This window comes from Octodon degus, unplaced genomic scaffold (genome assembly GCF_000260255.1).
Source record: "Octodon degus isolate 3935 unplaced genomic scaffold, OctDeg1.0 scaffold00095, whole genome shotgun sequence".
Classification (NCBI taxonomy): Eukaryota; Metazoa; Chordata; class Mammalia; order Rodentia; family Octodontidae; genus Octodon; species Octodon degus.
In genome coordinates, this window is record NW_004524671.1 from 6,548,516 (window position 1) to 6,569,965 (window position 21,450).

The following is a 21,450-nucleotide window of genomic DNA, read 5'->3' on the forward strand; positions in this document are numbered from 1 at the left end:
GAGGAAGAGGAAGTGTCACAAAGCCCCTGCACGGTCTCTGATCAGCCTAGCTCAGCTCATATTAACCCTGAAACTATCACAGTGGCCAAGTAGAGAGTAGAAATTGGCTCAACCTGCTTGGTCTGCTGCACTTACAACTCAGTCTGGAGGAAAACACAGCCCATGTCAGCCACATGAAATGGGAAAGCTCCTCCCCACTTCATGATCACAGGCCACAGATACCTTACTTGACCCTCTGTTTGAGGAGTGTAAGATGAGACTTCAGGCAGCTCTCTGTGCTGTGCCAGCTCCCACCTGGGGAGAGGGAGCAAGGAGCTCTATGAAAATGTAGTCATAGAGCTCCGGAGGATACTGTGGTCAGTAACTGAGGTGCACAGCAATGAATTAGCTGAACGTTGATATTTTAAGTAGTTCACAAGGTTGTCGAGACACATTGTAAGACTCCAAGTACAGTAGAGCACATCTGTAATCCCAGCACATGGGAGGCTGAAGCAGGAGTGCTGTGAGCTCAGGGCCAGCCTGGGCTTCATAGTGGATTTAAAGCCAGCATAAACTACATAGGCGAGACCCTGTCTCAAAGAAAAGAAGGAGGAAGAGGAGAGGGAGAAGAAGAAGAAGAAGAGAAAGAGGAAGATGAAGAAGGGAAGAGAAAAGAATCATTAAAAGATTTCTCTTTTTTGGTGCAGGAATTGAACCTAGAGCCTCGTGTATGCTAAACAAGTGATTTACATTCCCAACCCTTTCTAAACTTTTAAAAATTTTGAGACAATATCTTATTAATTTGCCCTTGCAGTCTTCCTACCTCAGCTTCCTGAGTAGCTGGGATTATAAGCCACCACACCTTGCTATAAGAATTTTAATCACCTTTGACTCTACCTCATCCTCTTAAGCTTTAAAGCATATAAGGAAAAATCTGTGCATTTATGCTGAGTCCAAAAACACTGTACAGTCAAGGAATGAGGCCTCCCTCACGTTTCCCTTTTGGAACAAGCCAGTCAGTCAGCAATATCATTTCAGTCCCTAGCACTGCCACTGGGTGTTTTTCAGTTGCTGGAGTAGGGCTGGGTACATGTGTGTGTCTGTACTAGAGGAGCCTGAGCACAGAGGTGCATCAGCAGGGCCTCTCCCTGCATCTTCCAGGTCGACAAGTGGATTCTCGAAGCAGGCAAAAGCATGACTGTTGTTATTTCCCAGGCAGCCAGGGGCCTTGCTATTTGTAGAAGCTTCAGAAACTCAGTCTACATGGCAGAGATGGAGAAAAGAACCAGAAACTGAAGCAGGGGGACATCCCTGAGACCTGCACCATGAGGAGGTTTCATTGTCCTATGAGTGTCACAATGTCCTTAAAACCAGAAGGTGTAGGTCCATCCCTCTATGGAGTCCCCTGGTGTAATCAAAAGGCACAGTTACGACAAGATATATGAGGCTGGTCTCAGGGTCACATGGCATACTGTTTACAGAAAATCCCTTAATATATATATATATATATGCAGAAGTACAGTTTAAAATAATATTCAAAAAGTAGAGTATAATAAATATATAAACAAGGTTCATAGGCAAGCATTGTCATTATCAACTATTCTTCCGTAATCTATCTACCATATACAATTTTACCTGCAATACTTTTATCAAACCAATAGTTCGTAGACTTCTTTTACACCAGCATCCCCATGAACAAGAGAGCAGTGTGTTTAGTTACATTATGTTGGCTACCATGTCACTAAGTGATGGGAAATTTTAGGTCCATTATAATCTTAAGGGACCACCACTATGTGCATGCATCAGTGTACCATGCATCACTGTGCCATGACCCTGTGGGGCACGACTGCATTTCCCTAGATCCTCTGGCCAGGCGGAGGGTGAGGCTCAGTGAAAAAGCTGCCCTGAAATTCTCATCTCCTGTTCTCACTTGGGAGGGTCAGTGTTCACAGGTCAGAGTACCCAGGACTGCTGGCTTGTATTCTGTGTGAGACATCTGCTTTCCCCAGACTTTCAGAAATGCTGCTGATTTTCATTTGTTTTTGTTGGGCAGCATAGATTTGGGTACTCTTAGTGCCTTGGTAAGATATTTTGGCAGACACAGAAAGCATCTAAGCAATAGTGTGTGCTTACCCATCCCTGTAATTTGAAGCATAGAGACTATCACACAGAACCACTGCTCTAGGGGCCCACACCAGGGAGGGCTGTGATTTTAAAATTTAGGGAAATTGGAGGTAAAAGATGTGGCTCCGTGGCAAAGGAAAAGCCCAGCCAATAGAGAGATGGTACTATCTGGATGAGGAGGAGGAGGTGGGAGGACTGTTCTCCAAGCACGGATGACTTCAGTGTATCCCAGATTTCTTTCTACATTGGATGGGAAAGTGGATCCCTGAATTGAAGGATGGGGGTCACCTGTTGTTTATCTCATTTCTCATCGGTGTATGAAACCTTTTGCTATAGATGGGTCTGTTCAGTAAGCCAACGTCCAGGGTTAGGCATCAGTGTACCCAGGTGAGATATGAGAATGAGAGAAAATTTCTGTCTCTACCAACAGTGGCACAGTGGCATTGTTGGTGGCTTTTCAGGATGAGAGTGAGAAATGAACAGAGAATAACTGGAGACAATCAAAGAGATAAATACAGACAAAGAGAGAGACAGAGTCTGGGTTCAGGGTCCAGTGGTCACTGAAAGGCTGCTTTGCTCCCATTCAATCCATCTCAGCAGGACTCATCTGCCAGCAATATGCAGGAGCCTGGACTAGCAAAGATGGTTGCTCAGAAAGCCTCACTCGAGCCCCAGGATAAACCAGATACAGACACAGCCTGGATGCTGCAGATTTCCACCTAACTTGGCCTCTTAAGCAGAGCTGATGGAAAGCTGGATTTCTTGTCTTTGCAGCTTTCTAATAAGTAAACCAAAAATAAATAAATAAATAAACCAGGCATGGTCAAGCATGCATCTATTGCTAGCAGTGTGGAAGACTGACACAGAAAGACTGCAAGTTAAAGTCCAGCTTGGGCACCTTAGGAATTTAGCAAGACCCTGTTTCTAAATAACAAATAACTTGTGATGGGACTCAGTGCTAAGACTGTGGGTCCAATCTCTAGGACTTAAAAAGGAAAAGAAAGAAAGAGGAAAGGAGGGAAGGAGGGAGGAAGAAAGAGAGGGAGAAAGACAAAGAGAAGGGGATGGGAAAGGAGGGAGAAGGGAAAGGGAGAGGGTTATGCTTGGTACCTAGATGTCCAACTCCCCAAGTCTCATGCAGTCCTGGAAGGTAGGGCTTTTCAGAAATCGCTGGATCTGGAGTGTGTAATACTGGGATCAAAAGTGTGTGTTTAGTAAATCAGTCCACAGATTGCTTTGGCATAGTTCCAGCTAGGGTTAAGGGTGTGAGTGCTAAACCTGCTTTGGATGGGTTCCCTGCATGAACTATAAGGGGCAGAAAGAGGCTTCTTACTAGTTGCTTGCTGGCTTTTGCTGTCTTCTGCCTGCCGTGGCCTGTTTCTCTTCTGCTATAGCCCTTTGTCATCCCACCTTGCCTTGGAGCCAGCTGATGACAGACTGAAGCCTCTACAGACTGTGAGCTGAACAAGGTTTTCCCCCTTTAGCTTTGGGTTTTGGGTATTTTGTCTCAGCAATGAGAAAAGTAACTAAGACAGAGAGAGGAGATGGGAGGGGGAGACAAGAGAAGGGGAAAGAGAGAGAGAGAGAGAGAGAGAGAGAGAGAGAGAGAGAGAATAAAAGAAGACAACACATTAGCAATTGCTTGTTTCTCAAATTAGAGTAAATGGACGGCAACAAAGACAATGATTGTTTTACAACTTCAATATATGCAATTTTATTTACCATTATAACAATGAAATTATTGTTTTTCTTCTCTTTAAAATAAGGGCTGGGGAGATAGCTCAGTAGAAAAAAAAACACTTGCCTGGCAAGCACAAGGGCTTGAGTTCAATCCCCGATTCTGTAGAAAATTAATTAATTAATTAAATAAAACAAAACAAAATAAAATAAAATAAAAATGGCTGGGGAGATGGCTCGGTAAAATAAGCACTTGCCTGGCAAGTGCAAGGGCCTGAGTTCAATCCCCAGTTCCGCCAAATAGGATTCATCCCAGGGAAGCAAGGATGGTTCAATATTCGAAAATCTATAAATATAATAGTACACTATATCAATAGATCGAAATCTAAAAACCACATGATCATCTCAATTGATGGAGAAAAGGCTTTTGACAAAGTCCAACACTCATTCATGTTCAAAGTCCTACAGAAAATTGGAATAGAAGGTCTCTACTTCAATTTGATAAAAGACATCTATGACAACCCAACAGCTAATATAATTCTAAATGGGGAAAAACTGAAATCTTTTACTCTCAGATCTGGTATAAATAAATAAATAAATAAAATATTAGACAATTTCAAGGACAATGATTTAACACTCACTTAAAAATCAATCCAGGGTGCCTGCTGGTTAGCTCAGTTATTAAAGCCTGCTTATGCAAAAGCAGTCAGGCAAAGGATACCACGGTTCAATCCCCAGCTCCACATGCCTCACCAGACCCACCCTTAAGGCAGCCTGAGCCAGTCAAAAAAAAAAAAATCCTTCTCAAAAATCAATCCAAATGCAACTGGGGAGGTGAAGGTGGGGGCTCTCTCAAGGCATCTGTACCAGGGGAAGTGAATTTGTGGCATGCATGTCAAACCCTTCTGTTCATTATCCCTGAAAGCTCTAAAAGCCTTGCCATCACTGATCTAGACCACGATAGAAAGAGGTTTGGCTTTGCCGAGATGAGGTGCCAAGGTGCAGCTTTCTGTGACACAAATGTATGTCTCCTGCCCAGTAGGAGACTGGACTGTCCTGGTGGTTGGGTGTGGGGTATAAAGGTTTGACTCCTTTCCTACAAGCAAGAGGTTTGCTGTGCTCATTAGCGATGTGTAATTGCATTCTGCTGTTCTGTTACTGTGTTTTCAGCTTGAAGTCATTTCCTCCAGGTCATGAGTCTCTTGATCTATTTAGATAAGCCTGTATCGATGGGTTTCTCATTTTTCAAAAAGAGAAGTCTTAAGAATATTCATTGTTTAGTTCCAGATTCACTGCTAGCATCATTTCTTTTGTTATTGATTTCATAATGGGCACCTCCCCTCCTCTTTTTAGGCTTCAAACAGTGCTGGTTAATCTCTTGTGCTCACTGCATGGTACACAGCACATCCATCATAAAGGGCCTTGAAGAAATGCAGACTCTCAGGCCCCTGCTGCCCCATGGAATCAGATCTATGATTTAACAAGCACCCTAAGTGATTTGCACTAAAGCTAGAGATGCTTTGGTCAGTATATCTTGTGGTTCAAAATCCTTATTTGAGGGTGTGGAGGAGCTAAGGCTGTATATATTGCCTCTGCTGGTAGCAGGTCTCTTCATTGATCTTCTCTTAACTAATGTACTGAACCAAACCACATTCTCCATTCTGCTCTGCAGCAGGAGCTGACTGATAGCCTCAGCTGGATGCTCGAAGCTAGCTTCAAGCTCACCAAGGAAGCACAGGTGTGTGTACACCCTGTAATGAAATCCAATGTTTACCAAGTATCAGCTGTGTTTGCTCCCAAATCCGTTCACGCCATGCTAGCTAATACATTTACATGATGTTGAATGAACCAAAGAGATAGGAATATGACAGTTATGTTTCAGATTAATGTTTTAGAAAGGCTCAGAGAAGTGAAATGAAACTTGCGCTCAGTGAATACATGTTCTCAAAGGATGATGACAGAGCCATACAATTCTGAGTGGTATAAAAATGGTGCAGGAATCTGCATTCGAATTGTTTCACATGTTTGTTTTTATTCTATATTAATAAAACTGTAATTAGGAATTGCAAATTTTATTTTCCTAGTATGGTTTATACAACAAAAATGACGGAAACTTTTATAATGCCATCGTCAATAGCTGTTGGTTTTACATGGAAATATTATAAATGGCTGCCTATTTTATTTTAAATTTGACTAAGTGTTCTATCTCACTGTACAATAAAATCACTCCTTCTTATCAGTTTTCTTCTCCAGCCAATTATCTGGCCAACTGCTTGCTCTGATTTTTTCAGCTAATGGGAACAAAATCAAGTAGAAGGCTTCAACCATGTGGCTTTAGTCTTACAGTCAAGGAAAATAGAAACAAGGGTTCTATTGCCACTATGGGTGCTTTCATTGTCAGATGACAATTTTGAGGCCCAGAAAGGTGAAGAAAACTCTTACTTAATTCAAAGTGTGTTTCTCAGTGTGATCCTCAGACTGGTTCATTCACGTTTGCTGAGCACTTGCTGAAAATTACAGCCCAAACCCAGTGAATCAGAAACGTGGGAAGTAGGAACGCAGGAGTTGGTGTTTTCTGGAGCTCTCCAGATGGTTCCACTGCAGATGAAGTTGAGGATCACTGACCTGGATCACTGAAGGCAGAGGCTGGAGAAGAGAACCCTTAGCCTCCATGCTCCAGGGCCAGTGTGTCTCATTCCTTCCTGTCAAGCATGCTCTCTAACCCGACAGTTCTTTTAATCAGAATGTCTAGAACTTATACAACTTGAACAATGGCTGCACCAAAAGAATCTAAGAACGATATCTCTAAGGCTGAGTGTGGTGGCACAAAGCTGCAATTCCAGCACTCGGGAGGCTGAAGCAGGAGGGTCACTGTGAGTCTGAGGCCAGCCTGGGCTACAAAGTGAGTTCAAGATCTGCCTCAGTTGCATAGTAGAACCCTCTCTGAAAGAAGGAAGGAAGGAAGGAAGGAAGGAAGGAAGGAAGGAAGGAAGGAAGCTCTAAACATTCCATAAGAATGGATCATTTATAATGTTCTAACTAACAGATAAAATTACCAGAAATAGAGTTGTAGAAGTTAGTTGTGCTGCTGCAGTGGCTGGGGCTACCAGGCATGGGGGTGACTGTGAGAATGCCCAAGCCAAGGGCTTCAGGTGTGATTGCATGTTCTAAGCACATCCTTACCCTCATTTTGCAAATGGAGGAACTGCAACACAGTCAAGTGCCTTCCCTACAGAGACAGAGCTAGAGTGTGGAGCTAGGATTTGAAATCTGAGCCCCTGGACTCCATAGCCTGCTCTTTTGAGCATCAGATTTCATTATGTGCTTATATGGGGGAGATACAGCTACTGCAAAATCTATGAGCCAAATTTAATTTTATTTGTTTATTTATTTATTTATTTATTTGTGGAACCAGAGATTGAACTCAGGGCCTTGGGCTTGCCAGGCAAGCACTTATTCTACTGAGCTATCTCCCCAGCCCCATATGAGCCAAATTTTAAGGATGAGTTTTCTCCAGTGATTTGTTGACCAGATGCCTAGAGAACAAACCAAGAATTTCCAGTGTAGAAACTATGCCTAGACTGCACAAACTTAAAACATTTGTTTGTATCAATATATAGACTACTCTTTCTCCCTTCCTGCACACCACAGTATAGCTGAAAAGTAGACCTATAGCGCAGCCTCACTATGGAAATGATTAAATTTAAATCTTTCACGATGGGCTCTGAGTACTTTTGTTTCGTTAGTATTTTGTCTGCCCTACATAATGATCACATTCACTGTGTGGAATCAGTACAGGGACATAACAAATCTCTTCTTTTTCCCCTTCTCTTCCACCTCCTCCTTTTCTTGCCAGCATGTTTCATTTATCTTATAAGTTCTTATAAAGTTAATTATCATAAATACAGTTTAACAGCAAGACTAACAGGCTAGAAAGCATGAAGCACACAAGACATTTATATTAATTCAAGGTACACTGTTAGATACATTGTCCATGCTAGATTGCAGTAGCTTTTTACTATTTTTTGTCTCCTTTATTTTGCATTTTATTCATATATTTAGTTTTGCATATAAAAGAAATGTAACATTTTGGTCTAAAAGTGAATCTGTTTTCCTACAAACTATTCAAGTTTATCCTTTGTTATGGCAGAGTACTACTCCACTGTGCTGAGTAATACTTTTTCTTTATGTCCTTTCTTTTGTGGATAGGCATATGCACTGCTTCCAAGACTAAGCTGTTATGAATTGTTCTCTTATTGACATGGGTACTCATACATCACTGTGACGTCTTTAACTTTTGGAGGAAGGTACCTAGAAGGGAAATAGCTGGGTCAAGTGAAGTTTCTATTTTGTTGGTAAGGAATCTCCACACTGACTTCCATAACAGTTGTACCAGTCTATGCTTCCACCAATAACGACAAAGGGCCTCTTTCTCCCTGCTGCCATACTGGCATTTGTCATTGGTTATTTCCTTAATGTGGCCATTCTTTCTCAGTGTTGTATTAATTTGCGTTTCTTGAATGATCAGAGGTGTTCGACATGTTTTCATGCATTTATTGGCCTTTTGTATCTCTTCAGACCCAGGGCTTGGATTTAATTTTTTTTTTCTAAATAAGCTATCAGGTACATACAAGCCATTGAATGAATACCTCTGGTACCACAGGCATGCTGTATCACTTGGTGAGCCCTTCAAATATCTGCCACTTGGTAGGTTGTCTGGTATTACAAATATAATACTTTCAGACATCCAAATTATAAAATTGAGTGTTTTAAAAATTCCCTGCCTACCCATGACTGATTCAGAATAATACTGCTTCCTTTATTTTTTAAATTAATTTTATTGAGAAAGAAATAGCAATGAGAGAGTTTCAAACAGGTTAGTAGGACAGTTACAATAATTAATACATTACATATTGTTGTCTTCATAGTAGTTATTCATAGTATAAGATGCAAGCATGATATCTTGTCTAAACACTATTAACACAAATCTTTCTTCTCATTGAACTAAGAGAAAGTAGCTGTGCGTCTATCCTAGCTATTTAATACAGCTTTTTTAGAAAGAAAAAATAAAAATCTGCTTTGGAAAAAAAGTTTCATTTTCCTGAAATAGGAAATAGATGTCTTTTAAAATGCTATTTTTTAAAAATCATTGTGCTGTTTTCCTTAACAGCCAAACTGCTGTTTGAATTTTCAAGCATACTCATGTAAACTAAAGTACAGTTACAGGACGTGTTGTATTCTCACTAATTTAGGGAAAGGATCTACTTGGCCAGTGAGTACACAACAGTCATCAGGCAGACAGCTCCTGCCTCAATCTGTTTTTATAATTCTCCCACCTGAAACCAGGCATGGTTAACTCTGTGTCTTGCTTTATATCTTTGTGTTTCTGAAAAAAATCTATGTGTCTTAAATATATTAAGATGGGTAAGATTCTCCTAGTAGTGTTCTGTAAGGTGCCAGGGGTTATTTTGTTTTGTTCTGTTTCTATTTGGCACAGGGTCTCACTGTGCAGCATGGGGTCATAGTGATCCTCCTGTTTTCAGCCTCGCCAGAGCTAGCATTTCAGGTGTACACCACCACACCAGGTCTCTGTGGCCGGCTCAGAGCGCCGGGGGAGCAGGGCCAGTGCAGCATGTGATGCCGGAATCTAAGCCCATTCCTGCACTTGCCTAAGCAGGCGCTTAGTCTGCTGAAATATCTCGCCAGCCCATGGTGCCAGTTCTTAACTGGGCTGACTCTGCCCCAGTTCAGGCTTTTTTCTGGATTTGTCTTTCTTAGGGCCCTTCCATAAAACAACTCTTGTTTGAAATGGTAACAGTTAAATACTACTCTTGTTCCACCAGAGTGAGCCCCAGGATTTTCTGCCTTGAAGGAGGCTATAAATCATTTCTACTGGCCCATGGGTGGTACTAACAGTAATGGGTGTTTGACAGTGGTGGTAGAGATTTGAGCTCCTCAAGATTTCAAGGGCCAGAAACAAACTCCTGCAGATGTTTGCCTGAGAGAAAAAAAACAAAAAAAGTGTGGAATTTTGTACTTTTGTTCCTGAATGTTTAAATAGTACTATGTATTTTTAATTGATTAAGCATAATTTTCATTTTGTAAGCTTGATAGTTTTATAGATCTGTCATTCTTCATACCCTTTAATTGGCTTATAAAATTTCATGAAACTTAAGATTAAATTACATCACTAAAGTTTATCCTTCCAAGCTTTGTATCTTTTCTTTGACTAGTCTTGGATGGTTGGAAATAGCACCACCCCCGCCCCAAGATTTGGAAACTTGATTTCATATGTATGTGTGTGTTAGATGTTTGTGCTTGATATCTAAAGTGCCTGCCCACCTGTGGGTTTCTCTGATCAGCATACCTCTCCCAGAAAACGCCTCTTACCTACCTATCTTATGCTGATGGCCATGCCTGAGTTTTGCAATCTTCCTAGTCCATCTCATTTGTTTGACCCCAGGGTTGGAAATCTAATCTTAAGCAGAGGAAAATCCAGAATTCTTTCTCCAGGGTTTTCTAACTCAAGACCAAAGGGAGCACTCCCTACATGGTTGTATCTGCAATGTCTTCCTCAAGATGCCCCACACATGTATGTTTCTCACCCTATGGAGGGTGGTAGCTGGCTACAGGGCACCAGGGAAACCAGAGGAAGAGAATGGAGGGGCAGGGTGGCTGGCCTTCCTAGTGACTCTACCCTTGTCTCAGTCTGCCCAGGACCTTGCCCGTAGTGCTCCCAAATCCTTCCACCTTTCTCTTTACACGAGCTCATTACAGCTAAGTCCCTGTGACTTGGGGCAACAGAAACGACACAACATGGGATCCTCAACTGAGAAGGAACTCAAGACCCCCCCCTCCCACAGGCAGACATCTCCAAACAAAATAAAACCACAAACCCCAGAGTGCATCTGTTTTTCAGGAGGGGGCTTCTAGTAATTAGCTTAGACTGCAACAAATGGCGCACACAGCCTGTTGGCTCTGCATGTGTGCACAAAGATTGGTGTTCTTCCTATTCTATTCAGATTTGAGAATGGCATCACGTTTATCAAGGAGCAAATGGAACCAGGCACGAACACATATATGGGTGGTGAGAGGTGTGTGCCTTGATGAGTAGATTTTTCAGTGTGCAAGAAAAATTACTTTTATTATTTTGATAGCAAGGGGGACACAACCACATTCTCTCACTTAAACTTGGTGGTGGTTGGGTATTTTTAGCAAATGAGTTGTCAGCAGAAAAGCTTCATTAGACCCATCAGGGTATCTGCCCATGAAGAACAAATCCCAAACTGTACTGACAGTTTCCTTGAGCCAAAATGATAAAGCACCTCTGACAAGAGCCATATTGTGCTCCCCATGCGGGGAGCGGGAGAAACAAAAGAGACAGTTTGATCTTCATTTGGTCAGGTTAATATTGACACAGCTTAGAGGCGTCAGGAGCACATCACATGTACCGTGCGTGCTCTGGAGACTTGCCTATTGGTTTCCATCAATCACAGTGAGGAACCCAGAGAGGAAAGAAGGTCTCTTCTCTTGAAATAGTCGTTGAACTAGTTGATTTATTTTTAACCAAGAAAAACAACTAAAGCCAGGGCTGGACAAACACCTCAGCAGATTAAATCACCTGCAAGCAGGTGCAGCGGCCAGGAGTTCGATTCCTGAACCTGCCATGCCAGCCCCGCCCCCGCCCCGGGGTGCCCTGAGAGGGTAATTGAGACTGGGCGTGGTGGTGCACGTCTGTATCCCAGCTCTTGGGAGGCTGTAAACAGGCGGATCACTACGAGTCTGATCTAGCAGTGAGACCCTAAACACCCTGTAGACCCTTCCCTAGAAGACAAAACAAATAAAAATAACAACTAAAGCCATTAGCATTCAGGCTTATGGCTCAAAACAAGTCAAAGAGAATGTTTTTACACCTATTCATAATTACGGGAATAGCATTATTATTATTAGACAATTAGACTAGTGCTTAGCTTCTACCATTTCACAAAATAAAGCATGTTTATTTAATGGATTTCCTTTTACACATGTGTCCTGAATCATGTGTTCCCTTATAGGGAATCCTTGTAAACATTCCGATCAAGAAAGGACCCTTAAGAACATCCATCTACCCTTTTGTACCCACTGTATCCTTAAATTTATTTGTGGTGGAAGATTTGATCATTATTGGCCTACTCTTAAAGAACCAGTTCCTCTCTTTCTAATGATGTGGTTATAAGAGGTAATAAATACTTGTCCCTTGACATGAAAACAAAAAATTTCATTTCTCGGTTAATGTATGATCTCTCTCTCTCTCTCTCTCTCTCTCTCTCTCTCTCTCTCTCTCTCTCTCTCTCTCCCCTTGAATTCTTCAGCCCTAGTGAGGACCCTACAAAAGTTATTGCTTCAAAGACTCTTGGTTTTTCCTTTCATGCTTATGATGCACTTAACCTAAATTGAAATCTCTGCAGACTAATGACATAAACACCTATGACAGTTGTTGTGCCTTTGCTGTTGGAGGCTTTTTCTATTAATATGCCCACTTGGTCAGGGAAAACAAAACAAAAACAATCCTCTTGAATCTCCCTGCTTGCCTGTATAAATCCTGATTTCTTATTTTCTTCTTCTTGAGCAGAGAAGAAGTGTTAGAAACATCGTCAGATAATGAGATTTCCATGTGCTCAATTGTAAAGTGGAGCTTTTCCATTGTATGTATCTATGCTACTAGAGCAAGGAAGACTACATGAGGGTCATTTTAGATAAACAGTAATTTGTCTACTTTTTTCACTGCTATGTGCACACGTATGCTGAATTTCACAAAGAGACAAATGGCTGCAAGAAAATCACAAAAGCTTTCTTTGTAGAAGTTTCTTTGGGCTTGCAGTTTTAGTCTCTTACATATGATGAACAATCTCCCCACAGCAATGTTTTACAGAGTAGGTGGCAAACTGAAGACTGATCATAAGATGTGGTAACGTTGGAGCTTCAAACTGGTAAGGAGTGCATTGTTAGTAGCCCGGGTGAAGATCCAGAATGTTTCTTGCTTGTTCATGTTGAGGGAGAATCAGTGCTAAACAGAAGTAAATGGAATAGCAAAAGCAGAGCCTATTTTTATTAAACTGAAAGTCCTTATTGATCTGAGGACTTTCAGTGATGGAGAATCTCCTTACTTTAGGGTAACTTGTAGTAAAACATGGCCTCTGACGGCAGACAAAGCTGCTTGGAGTTCACACATGTGAACTGTGTGACATCAGCTGCTTAATCTCAAAACTCCATTTCCTCAGTATAAAAAACAAAAACAAAAACAATATGATTGGCTTCATGAGGCATCTTAAAGTTTAAAAGGATTAAAAACATTCAACAAAATTCTTAATGTAGAAGCAATGCTTCATTAAAGTATGTTTAGGCCACGTCCTATTGATTTAAGTCAATAAAATTAGCTGAGAAATAAATGAAATTTTACTGATATATACACATTAATTTATATTGCAGCACTTTACATGTTCATAATATGGCTCTGTCATTAGTTGTAGAGAATGAAAATATATATTGTCTGACACTATATTTAAATTATAGAGTATAATATAGTTTTAATAGAACTAGCGAAGTTGTTAACTACTAAAATGCCTTGGTTACCTTACAAAAATAAGAACAGCAGAGTGTAAAAAATGATGTGTAGGGAAAAAATCTTCACAAACCAAAGAAAGAATATATGAAAAAAAGAAGAACTAAAATCTCTTAATTTATGCATTTGTGTTCTCATAAATCATTTTCCTGTCAAAGTTATCAGACTTTATTATTGCTGAATATTTTAAGTATCATTATACTTTTGGAAGCATAAATCATAAAGCTTTCAGCTAGAAAATTTGTATACATACCTCAGCATTTTTCTTATATCTTGATTTAAAAAATTAGCTCTCAGTCTAGAAATAAATCCATGCAGAGTATAAATGTCAACTATACTCTGAAATTTCAGTACCTCAGCAATCCATGCTGCCACTATGCTTACAGGGTGGTTATGGATCATCAAACTCTTCAAGACTCACAATTCTCCAAAAGGCAGCTGTTTAAGCTTGGGTTTTAATCTTGGTGATGATTTTTGCCTACAAACATCCTACCTAAAGGAGATAAATGCTCACTTGATTTTTCAATTTCCTTCAAGAAGAAAAATAATTTCCCAGATATAACAAATCTGGGAATACCTTGTCCTTTGTCTTCATCACTTTTTTTTTGTCTCTGTGACAAAAATACCTAACATCTACAACTGAAAAAGGAGAGGTATATTTTGGCTTGCATTTCAGGTCAAAGTTGAGTGGTTCTGCGGCAGGACAATATGGCGCCGGAAGATGGCAGAGGAACACTGCTCACACCTCATGGCTTGCAGGAAGTAGAGCATGTGAGGTACACCCATGGCTCACACCATGCTACCTGCCCTTACCTCTAAGATCCAGCTCTTAACAGCAGGCCAGCAATAAACCACCACATCCTTCACATTACAAAACAATTTATTTCACTTAGTAAAAGATTTAGTCACTTAGTAAAAGCCTAAACATACTTTAATGAAGCATTGCTTCTCCATTAAGAATTTTGTTGAATTTTTTTTAAGCTGTAACTCTTAAAGACAATTGTCGTGAAGGATTGTGAGTCCAAAATTCGAGACCTAAGAGGGGGAACTGAAATTAGGGCGAAAATTTACTGACAGCCATTTGGGAGAAAAGGCTGGGAATGATTAAAATAACAGTATCCTGGCAATTCAACTGAAGGAAAAATCATTACACATTTTCATGCTTTGAAAGTTGTCATTTCTATAGTGGCAAGCAGAAGCACATTCATTGACTCTAAATTGGAATTAGGGATTTTTTTAAAAAAATTAAGGGGCCGGGGAGATGGTTCAGTGGAATAAGCACTTCCCTGGCAAGTGTAAGGGCCTGAGTTCAATCCCCAGTTCCGCAAAAAAAAAAAATAATAATAATAAAATAAAAAATTAATGATTAAACACTGCCTTATCCATAAATTTTATCTTTTATATCTGCTAAATATTTTTTAAATTTATTTTGATTAGTGCACATTTCAGTACATAATATTTCCATTCCTTTGTGGATTTGATACACGGACAGAATGCACTTCAATTCCTCTTTAACTCCTTTTCTTCCCTTCTCTCCTCCCTCGCTCTCTTAATCCCCTTCCCATTTGAGAAAGGTCTATTGCCCTTCTGCCTATTATCTATTTTTATTTTGCCCTTTATTGATAAATTGGGTTTCTCATATAAAAGAAAGCAAGCAATATTTAAGCTTGTATGTCAGATTTATTTCACTTAACAGTACGGTCTCAAGGTGTACCCAGTGTCCTAAAGATAACTCCAGTTTGTCTTTTTTATGGCAGAGCTGTATTCTGTTGTTTTAGAAATGACCTTACTTCATATTTAACTTTGTTCCACTTCCTCTATCACCCTACAGGTAAGAGTTTACCTGTTAGTCACTTTAGTACTTAAAGATGTGTGTGTCACCATCTGGAACTTCATGTGTTATACAGGACACAAAGCAAAGAACTGTAATATGGATAATCAGTCTCTATACATAATAACTTGAAAAATATTTTCTGTAACTCAAATTAATCCTATGAACCCTGAGAATAGCCTCTTGACAGTTTAAGGACAAAGAAAGAAAACTAGTACTTATTGTCTACTCAATGCCAGGTCCTACAGTGATGTTCTTAATTCTTACAATACTCCTATGAAATTAAGGATTATAGATGCAGCATCTAAGACTCAGAGATCAAGTATCTCACCTAAATCAGCTAACTAATGGGTGGCATAACCAAGGTAAACTCTGTGTCTAGCTAATTCCAAAATCTTAAGTGAAAACTGTTGAAGAAGCTTCCTAAAATAGACACATACAGAGATTTTTAAGTGAGCAGTTAGATGACAATTTAAATATCAATGTATCATAATGTCCATTATATATTAGATTTTAATACATGTTATTAAGTTCATAGAGAAATGGCATTCTATTGTGTATGGTTACAGAGCTTGTCTTCCACTTAACAGTATACGATGTGTGTTTTGAGGGTCACTTGGTGTTTGTTCATAGAAGGATTTTTAATAACAGTATAACATTCCTTTGTGTGACTGTTTCATAATTTATTGAACCATTTTGCAGTTATTGAACATTTAGATTTTGTTTCCAAGTTTTAAAGTAATAATCCCATGAACAGCTTTGTATACAAACTTTACATATGTATCTGATTATCTCTTTAAAATATATTTCTTTTTGTAATTGGGTATATAACATACCTTGATCATAAATATTTTTAAAACATATATGAAAGTGCAAATTTGGAAATATTAACCAAGAATAAAAAAGAAGATAAAAATTTCATTAGCAAAGCATTTATTTGATTAATGACTTTAGCTGTTTGTTGGCTATTTCAATCCCAGTTGTAGTCTGTCTTTTATGTTTTCTGTTTTTCTATTGCTGTAAATATTTCTTATTGATTTACTTAAACTATTACTCTCAGGGACCTATCTTGTCCTGAATATAGAACATGAAGCAGTGATAAGTAACAATAATTGCATTGGCAAACTTTTAATGAGTTCTACAGAGGAGAGGGGCATTATTTGATTTACATTTTTAAACATAGATCTTGTCCTAAGAATGTCAGCTCATCGCTACATGAGAGCCCTCTCATGTTTGGTCCTTAGCACCATGAAAAAAGAAAGGAGTGCAAAAGCAATGAGAAAAAAGAAAAGCCATCACTCGATGTTGTTTAGAGAACTGATCATGATTATGGGGAGGTGGTGGCCCCTGGGAGACCAACTGGGAAGCTGTCACCAAAGTTTAAGCAAGAGAGGACAGCAGCTGTGGCAAGCAGAGCAGTGGAGATAGAAAGAAGTCAGGGAAATATTTGGACTTGAACCTGTTTGAAGGAAGTTGCTGTAGGATTATGTAAGGAGAGGGAAAAAGTAGCCAGGAATAAACCTTGATGTTTGGCTTGAATAGGTTGGGGATGCCATTTAAGAATACAGAGGAAGAGGGTCAACTGGCAGCAAATGGGTCACATAGTATTTGAGAGAATGTCTAGACACTTACATAGAACCTAGTGTGGACAGACAGACTTAAAGTTCAGGTGCATGTAAGTTCCATCAACCCTGGAAGGTAGATGGTTTTATAACCATGTGACTAAAATCACAAGGAGAAAGAAGGGGAAGGGGCTGGCCAAAACAGTCCCAACTGGGTCAGTGAATATTCACAGGCTCCAGAAGAAAGGGTAACTAGCAAGGGGGACAAAGGAGTGGAGTGAGCAGGGAAGAACAAGTAGGGAATACTGTCATGAAAGAAGTAAGGGCCACCTTCATTGAATTCTGCAGAAAAGTCAAAGAGAGCAAGAACAGGAAGGTGATTTGGGGAATTGGCAACCTGGAAGTGATGTGTACTTTTGAGAGGAGTTGTTTAAAGGGAGATGCTCTACATCAGGTTTAAACCTGATGCTCTACAAGAGGAACTGAGAAGACAACAGAAGGTGAGCATGCATAGGTGGTAGAAGAGTGAAGTTCAGGGATATCCAACCTCAAATTTAAGTACTCAGATGTTTACATTCTATATGTTATGTTTATTTCACATGATGTATGGAAGCAACCAGTGTCTAGTGTAAAGACTACATTTTTCATAGCAATAGAATAAGAAACAAAGTGTGATTTTGTGAGACTGGAATTTTCCATTCCATTTACTTGTGCACTTTCAACCAAGAATGCAGTAAATTTGCTGGATGCTGTCACCATCACTGTCTCAGGTCTTGTATATATGAACTCAAGCAGAGCCATGCTATTTCTATTTCTTTGTCCTGGGTTATCCTGACTGGCAACTTTTTCTAGGGCTCTTGACATCTGGACTTTAGCTTTAGCAGAGAAATAACAAAAGTGTTTCTCCCATATCTCTAGGCCTTCCCACTCACTCCAAAACTAGAAACTATTTGGGCAAAAAGACTCGTGACCTCTGAAATCTATTTAGTGAATCAATCTTTGGAACCATGGGTGGCAGAGGGCTGTGACCACAAGCAATTGCTCTCCATCTTCCCTGGTGGGATTAGTCTGGGATTTTGTCAATTCCAGCTGCTTAGCAAAGTAATTTCCTAAATTCTGTGCAGCAATTATACGCTGAGCTCATGATTACAGAAGTGATGTGTGCCAACATGGGGGTGAAAATGGGAAGGAGGTGCTCTTTATGTTCTGATTTCTTAGCAAACTGAGTGGAAATGCAAGTACATATATATAATTTTAGCTTAAAATAGTGGAAATATTTTGGAGATATTTGAGCAGATTAACAAATCGTGTTTGTATACATGCAATTAAAACAGTAATTTATCAGGTAGAAGGCAGATGGGGGAATACAATGCCAACCTGTGTCTACAGTTGGATTTCCTTGATGATGAAGTGCTGTTTATTCAGGGCCAGCCTAGCTTGTCAGTAACAGCAGAGCCACCTCAGCACATGACTCCCTGCATAGCTAGAAGACAATAATAAATTATCTCCTATGCAAACAGCACAGGCATAAAAGTAGAACAAACAGACTGCGCCTCCCGGATGCCTGAAAATTCTCACTCATTCCCTTGTTTAATTCTATTCTAAAGATAAAACTCTTGACATTGTTCCAAAGCTGGTAAGACTGGATCTGGTTTGAGTAATTTTATAAGGGCACATGGAACATCATTATTGATGATCTCTGGGTGTTATTATAAAATATAAATATTTTGTTTGTTTAATTTGCTTAACTGCTTCATACACTTTTTTCCTTTCATCAGTATTTCATTTGATCCCGTGGAATTCAGAGTCACCTAGAGAAAACTGAGATTGTTACCTAAAGGACCTAGAGCATAAGAATTACTTGAGGAACATAATGAGAATACAGATTCCTGGATCCAGGCTCTAGTCTGGTAAATAAGAATCCCTAGCAAAGCAACCCAAAAATACACATCCGAGGGTGATTTTCATGGTGAGACTGGTATGAGGAATCAGGAGCTGAGACCTCTAACAGTGCTGAGAGCAGGAAGGACTGGTCTGCAGGAAGGGAAGCCAATGGACGAAGGCCTTCTTAAAGCAATGTTTGTGGACTTCCATGTGCATGGCATCATCCTGGGTGGGTGGAAAAGGCAGACTCAGCTCCAGCAGGTCTGGGGATGGCCAGAGACTCTTTTCCAACAAGGGATGTCATATAGTCAGGGAAGTTGGACTGAGGTCCCACAAGGTTCTAGAGCCTTCAGCATAACACAGAAGAATCCAAACAGACTGGAGTGCAGCCCCATTTCTGAACAGCAAGTGTTCTGCAAGCATGGCGGGGCATGATTCTGATTTCTTTTGAATCCTGATCTTGTGCTCCAATACAAGTAAAATGTAGCTCTCTCTCATTTGCATGGCAGCCAGGAATGTAGTGATAACTTACTATATGAGAAAATCTCCTCCATCTGGGTGTCTTCTTTCAAAAGTTTGTAAGTATATTTAGGGAGAAGATTATATACATAATACAAATATATTTGGAAAGGAAAATTGCAGGGCTCTTCACACCAAGGCCTTTTATTTCTACATGGGCGACTGATTCAGTCACTGATTTGTGCCCTTGGGATTGAATCCACACCCTCTTGCGTGCTAGGCAAGTGCTCTACCACTCACCTACACCCACAGCAGTGAATTGGTTTTTGAGAAACAGGTCCTTATAAGATTGTTGTGATGCCATTTGGATAATAAGTTAAAAGCATGAGTGCTGACAGCGTATTTTTTGGAGCACATGCTTCCAAATGTTATTGTACATGACACTGTATACTTCATTACTGAGTGTGTATGACAGACTCTTGGTATTCATCAGCAATATTTCTGGAGACCTTTGCAGATTCCCATTGTGACTCCCTCTGGCTTGTTATGGTTCATGTGTAGATGCCCCAACCAAAGCCTCATGGGGGTGGGTGGTTCAGAGGCAGCTGAATGTGGAGTCTGTGATTGATTCATGGTCTAATGCAGGGATTAAGGGTGTGGGCACTACACTCACCCTAGGGCAGGCAGCCCGCACACAATATAAGGGACAGAAGGAGGCTTGCTCCTTCCTCCTCTCTTGCTGCTTTTGCTGTCTTCTGCCACCATGAACAGCTGCCTGTCTGCCACACCACCCTGCCTTTCCTCCTTTCACTTTGGGTGTTGGAGATTTTGTCTCAGTGATGAGAGAAAAGCAAGCCATGGCCTAAAAGGGAATGATGTCTAATGGGCTAGCTGCTACGGGATAGATAGATAACAAAGACTCCTCAAAACAGAGAGCCTGTTGATCAGCAGGGGCTATGCACTTACCAAGGATCTCTTGTACAAATACCAAAGCTACCGGAAAGGCCTGGTCTAAGCCACAAATAATCATATCCACAAGCTTCAAATGTTACAGTGCGCAAACATTAACATTCCATGTGATCACGGAAGATGTCTGCAGTTGTGTGCCCTGTCCCGTTTAGCTCTTCACAGTGTCTATCTGAGAAGGGATATATGGTATTTTCATGTTCTAATCTATACATTTTATATAATTTTAATATTTTGTCAGGACCAGGCATGATACTGATTACTATAATAATCAGGAATAATCCTCTTAAAATCCTTTGACTGGATGTCATGTTTTTAATTGAGTAGTACAATAGATGGTTGATTGATTACATGTTTACTGTATATACACACATGCGCATGCAAACACACACACACACACACACACACACACACAGAGTTATAGCAACATCTGTGAGAGTCTGGTTTCAGGATCCAGCTTAAACACCAAAGTTTCTTGTAGGAAATGGTATCACATTTACATAAAACCTGTGACTACACTCCCATAGTCTTTAAAAATATGTCTAGTTGACTTATAATACCTAATACAAAGTACCTGCTGTATAAATAGCCGTTATATTTTTTAGAGAATGATGATGAGAAAAAAGTCTGTACATGCTGAGTACCGATGTAGTTTTTCTCTGAATATATGCAGCAGTAAGCTGTTGTTTGGCCTCACAGATATGTTCAACTACGGATACGGTAAGCCAACGGCACTTAAATAAGCTCTGATAGAGAACCGTGCCGCATGTGGGTTTTGTGTGCATGTCTTTCCAGTCACTTCACAAACATTTCCTGAGCATCTAAAATGCTGTGATGGGGCCAGCATGCGGCCATCACTCTTCTTCTACAAAGAAGACAATTTGTGGATAAGGTGGTTCTCTCGCTGCAGTTAATAAAATGTGCAAAAGCAGTACATTTAGAAGTCACGGGTCTGGGTACTTTCTGGAAATATTCATTTTTCTGTAGATGCCAAATATAGCAAGTAGACCTGACATCACAACCCTTAAAAAGTTCTCCTGGGGCCCTGGGAGAAAGCTCAGCAGCACAGTGCCTGCGATCTGCCGTCGGGGAATCAAGGTCCTGAAAGCAAGGTCCTGTGCTTGATTCCCAGTCCAAAAAAAAAATTTATCCTATCCTAGGCTTCTACATTAGAATAGGAGCTCCTCAATAAATTCATCTAAGCTCATTTTTATAAATTTCTTTATGGAACCAATAATCATTAGAAAACAAAATGAAATTAAAAGACAATAACTTTGTTTTACTTTTCTGATGACGGTCCTCCTAGGCCTTACAAATGGTAAGAGCAATAAATATGTTGTACAAACTATGCTTGACTAAATATTTTT

The 21,450-nt window shown here is 40.1% G+C and overlaps 1 protein-coding gene across 5 annotated transcripts in view; it reads left to right on the plus strand.

Annotated features, from left to right (window-relative positions):
* The window catches only part of Prune2 (prune homolog 2), a 225,642-nt gene that overhangs the window by 102,319 nt on the left and 101,873 nt on the right, over positions 1–21,450 (plus strand). The gene's annotated exons all lie outside the window — the stretch shown is intronic.